Below are 5,438 nucleotides of genomic sequence, written 5' to 3'. Positions count from 1 at the left end.
TAAGTAGTGTTTTTTTACAAAAATGTTAATTCACAACACATTCATACGGTCGACAGTAAAAAATGTCATCTTAAATGATTCCTTCATATCAATTTCTTGAAGATAATTTCTTAATAGATATTCAAGCACTGGTGTAAATTATACAGTGCATTCAGAAAGTATTCAGACCCCTTGAATTTTTCCAAAATTTGTTACATTACAGCCTTATTCTAAAGCAAAAACAGTATTTTTTTTATTTGTGCAAAAACAGAAATATTACATTTACATAAGTATTCAGACTCTTTAGTACTTTGTTGAAGCACCTTTGGCAGGGATTACAACCTTGAGTTCTTGGGTATGATTGTTGTCCTTCTGGAAGGTTCTGCAATGTCTACAGAGGAACTCCAGAGCGGCCCAGCATTGTCCGGATTTGGCTGGAGTAGGCCGTCATTGTAAGTAAGAATTTGTTCTTAACTGACTTGCCTAGTTAAATAAACTCTGGAGCTCTATCAGAGTGATCATTGGGTTCTTGGTCAACTCCCTGACCAAGGCCCTTTTTTCCACGATTGCTCAGTTTGTSTGGGYGGCCAGCTCTAGGAAGAGTCTTGGTTTAAAACTTCTTCCATTTAAGAATGACGGAGGCCACTGTGTTTGATCTTGGGGATCTTCARYGCTRCAGAAATGTTTTGGTACCCTTYCCCRGATCTGTGCCTCGACACAATCCTGCCTCTAAGCTCTACGGACAATTTCTTCGACCTCGACTTGGTTTTTGCTCTGACATGCACTGTCGACTGTGGGACCTTATAAAGACCGGTGTGTGCCTTTCCAAATCATGTCCAAACTATTGAATTTACCACAGGTGGACTCCAATCAAGCTGTAGAAACATCTCAAGGATGATCAATGGAACAGGATTTACCTGAACTCAATTTCGAGTCTCATAGSATAGGGTCTAAATACTCATGTAAATAAGTTATGTTTTTTATTTGTAATAAATTGGCAAAAATTTCAAAACGGTTTTCGCTTTGTCATTATGGGTTATTGTGTGTAGATGAGGGGGGAAAATATTTAATCAATTTTAGAATAAGACTGTAAAGTAATAAAATGTCTGAATATTTCCCGAATGCACTGTAATATCTGAAAACAATTTCCAAATGTATCCCACCTCATTTCATTTTAACACCACTACTGCCACCACATGGCGATGTAGGGAAATTAAACCAAGCACAAGCATTCATGATGATCAAATGCTAACCACATCTCAAATGTGAACTACGTGCATTTGGATCATTGACCATTTCAGTAAATCAATTGGTCACATTCACAGTATTTAGAATGAAATATTAGACTTCTCTTTCTCATGATTCACTCAAKATTTATTTTCTTCCTCACCCCTTTTCACATTGGTCCTTTTACATMACTCCTCCATGTTCCGTCTGTTCTTACCAAAATTCCACCAAATGGCAGTGAGGATGACAGCGAGGAGCAGGATGAGACAGCCAGTGATCAGGTAGGCTACGGGCAGGAAGTTGTTCTGACTCCCGAACCAGCTGACTGTGGACAGTACCACTTCCTTTCCGCCCTAGAAGGAATCCACTGCAAATTCTAACGGGGGGCTTCATGTGCTGTGGCCCACATTGTTTTTATAACTGACCAAATAAAGAAATCCAACATTTCAAGCCACAACCTACTATTTCACTTCCACCCAATGAGAAACTAGCTAACCCCAATCCGTCTCAGGGTCGGAAATAGTAATCTGCCAATTGTAAACCGTTTTAATTCAATTGATTCAAATCTCAAAATGATCAATCTGGTAGAATAAAGCATTAATAAGCAGATGAATAATAATGGCTACTGTAGGAGATATGGATGCAGTAGTTCCCAGTCGGCAGCCCTTCAGTGAAGGGTTCTCTAGCGCGGGACCCCGTAGAGCTTCTTGAAATTGGGGAAGGCAGCCTCCCTCATCCACACTATCAAGTCCTCGTTGATGAAGCCGTTGTTGTGGTCCCAGGGGTCCAGGTCATACACTGGCTTCTACCAGTACAGAGGCCGGWCCGTGCCTGACAACACATAGACAACATTTGGAAAGTTAAGTAAGAGGGAGCAGCGATACATATGTCTATTAATATTAAATAAGAATGTGGTATTACACCAWGACTACTAATAATAGAGATGGCCATGAACACACTGTGTGGGTGTATTGTGAGACACACCTTCAATCACATGTGCTAACGTTAGTGTCTTGTTCTCATCCAGTGGGTTGAGGAACTTGATGGTGTACCAGGTGATGCCCTTCCTGAACMGATGAACATGGACCACTGCACCCCCCTCTCCTGAGTGGTACGTCAGAGTGAAGGAGTCTGGGACAAACAAACAAAACACATCAAGAAATCAGTCAGTCAATAAATTAATCAAAACCAGGTCTCGTGTCAGATTGATTTGATCATATCACTGGATATTAAAATGTGTTTTCCCCCAAAATCCTATAATGCTGTCACATCATTAGCAGAGACTCAGAACATAGTGTGGGTAATGGTGTAATACCGTTGAACATGCTGTTGGCCATGGCCCAGCAGGGGGCGATAGGGAGTCCATTMTTTTCCTTTATGAAGGGCTCACAGTAGGTGCTGGGGTTATGTAGAGCAGACAGACAGGAAGAGTTTGACAGGGAAGAAGTTGTAAAAGCTCAGAATGAACCAGCATAAAGTTGGATAGAGGCAGACAGACAGGGATGATAGATAGAAGTAGATAGAAACAGTAGCTACCTTCAGGTTTTTATTTTCTCCCGACCATCTGTCCATCGTCCCTGGAGTACATGTATGTTCCGGTGGATGTTGATCAGCCCATAGAAGAAGAACACATTTCTCTGGGACAGGAAATAGGAAACATAATCACTGTGCTTCTCAAAGGACTTAGATTTGGCTCAACAGCTTGTGGTCTCAAAACACGTWKCACATGACCCTGCGTGTGTGTAGTCCACCTGTGGAGTGAGAGAAGAAGAGATGGTGAGAGAGGGAGTGACAGAAATAGATAGCAAACATTAAAACCCATAAGAACTTTAGATACATGTTTGTTCTCCACCGCCACTCCTCCTGTTATACGGTACTCATTCTCAGGATACCCTTAAACTCTTCTTATTGTCTCTCTCTACCTCTCCATCTCTGTGTTCATGGTTAGATAAGATATGCATTGTGGAGGGTGTTACCTGCTCCATTTCAAGTGATTATGTGTGTGTGTGTGTGTGTGTGTGGTGTGTGTGTGTGTGTGTGTGGTGTGTGTGGTGTGTGTGTGTGTGTTGTGTGTGTGTTGTGTGTGTGTGTGTGTGTGTGTGTGTGTGTGTGTGTGTGTGTGTGTGTGTGTGTGTGTGTGTGTGTGTGTGTGTGTGTGTGTGTGTGTGTCATCGGTGGAAGTAGAGAAAAAAAGGCAAAAAGATTTGATTCATTTGAAGGGATTGATTACTCACATTCAGTTCATGTGTGTTCTGCACGGTGACAAGTAGGCCACACTCCCAGTTTCAACACGTGGCCATACAGTAAAGAAAGGCAGGACGGTGTGAGCAGTGAGCATTGGGGACCAGACAGGCATCCTCTGATGTTTAAAAGCCGAGTTGTCAGGCCTCCGGGCCAGGAGCCCAGCATTGGCCTTCGACTTTCCCATGACAGAGAGCTCCAGCTGTGGCAGGGAGAGGAGCACGGATGGGTCAGACAACCAGAGAACAAGCAAGAAATGTGAGTCTTGTCTCTCTTCTCTTCCGGTCTTCTTTAACACAGTCTTATTTCTTTGTTCCTCTCCCTTGTTCTCGCTCCCCTCCCTACCAAGGAGTTTTTCCCGCAGGCTACTGGGAGAAATCCTTAACCAGAATCATCAGCTCTTCTTCCTCTTTCTGTCTCTTCTTTCTCATTCTTTTTCTACTGTTCTTCTCTCAGTTCTTCCTTTGCGCTTCAGTCCTACATACAGATGTTTTACAGTCTAACAGATCATCAAGCTAAAATACTTAAGGTTTATTTTAGATGGTAACTTACAATTAGTTCCCTTTTGACCAGTTGACTGTGTCTGTGCCTGCCTCGTTGTAGAAACAATTTTCACACACAGGATGTTATGATAAATCCGACTTCCTACTGGGTGAAACAACTCAGACTCAGTGGGATGGGCTTCCCGGTGGTGTGGGTGACCAAACAGATGAATCTGGTTCCATTTAGATGTCTATATTCCAGTAGCGTGCCGTGGGCCTGGCGCCTGGGCCTTCAGTGAGGTCCTACACAGTCCCACCCGAATTATTCCACCTGTTATTACCATCATTTAGATGCCATGGCTCTAGACACTATACATTTAGACAGAAACGCAGTATAACCAGGCGTTGCGTCACCTTGAAATTGACATTTTTTTCAGAGAATTGCAGGGGAAGAGTACAATACAGTACAGTTCAACTAATAGGCAAGAACATGTCGAGTGCAACAGAGTTATATTAATATTCTTCTTCTATCCATTTCTGGTCCACAAACTTTGAGCTTTAAGTCCCCCAAAAATAAATACAGTGTGTTCACTAAACAGCGCATTGTCGCACCCAAAGCAGTTTCACCGTGATGATAAAGACACATAACTATTCACTGAAAATAAAAGAAAACAAAATTTGCAACATAGGCTATTTGCCATTTTATTTGTTTTAATATATAGGCTATTTAATATTAACGAAATAAAATGCGAAACATACATACACATTTAATAAAAAATAACATGCATTGTATGCCTACTCACCAAAGACTGATTATTAGACAGTTGCGTGCGCTTAGGGGATCGTGAGAAAAATGCTGCAAGGCCATTGAGGTTGGCAAAGAAGACCTTGCATTCTTTAAGCTTTGAGGCTCCTTGAGTCAGTACTAAATTTAGTCGATGTGCATAGCAGTGAATGAATAAGGCCATCGGTGCCCTCTCCTTAACTTTAGCCTGCACCCCATTGAGTCCAGATGCCATGACTGCTGCGCCATCAAAACACTGTGCCACAACTTTATCCAGACTACATTCATTTTCCTCCAAGAAACGGAAAATAAGAGCGGCAATGTCATCAGCTCGCTTGCCGCTTGTCACATCTTCAAACCGGATAATCGCTCCTTGACTCCCGTGTCCGTCACATAACGCAGGACGAGTGAGAGCTGTAGCTCCACTCTGGTGTCCCCAAACGTTTTCAAAAGCACCGGAGCCCGTGAGCCATTGACACGCGCTCATAGTTGAAACTTTGAAAGTGGCGAACGAACGAACCCCTTTCCCGCCTGTGACAGGCAATGTCTAACTTTTCTTGAAAGGTTCGTCTTGAGAATGGCGTTATAATTATATCCTCGACCAAATCGATATCTTCTCCTCCTTCCGCCATTGTGGGTTCAAAAACAGTAGAACGCGAATTAATTCGTTTATCAAATTTAGTTTCCTGGATCTGCATAGACCTGCCCATAGGACCTGCCTCTCA

The 5,438-nt window shown here is 42.6% G+C and overlaps 1 pseudogene; it reads right to left on the bottom strand.

Annotated features, from left to right (window-relative positions):
* Window positions 1–981: 981 nt before the first annotated feature.
* On the bottom strand, window positions 982–3,773 carry LOC111959244 (cell cycle control protein 50A-like; annotated as a pseudogene).
* Between the last annotated feature and the right edge of the window lie 1,665 nt (window positions 3,774–5,438).

Source organism: Salvelinus sp. IW2-2015, linkage group LG36, assembly GCF_002910315.2.
Source record: "Salvelinus sp. IW2-2015 linkage group LG36, ASM291031v2, whole genome shotgun sequence".
NCBI classification, from domain to species: domain Eukaryota; kingdom Metazoa; phylum Chordata; class Actinopteri; order Salmoniformes; family Salmonidae; genus Salvelinus; species Salvelinus sp. IW2-2015.
This window is presented reverse-complemented; position numbering and strand designations above follow the sequence as displayed.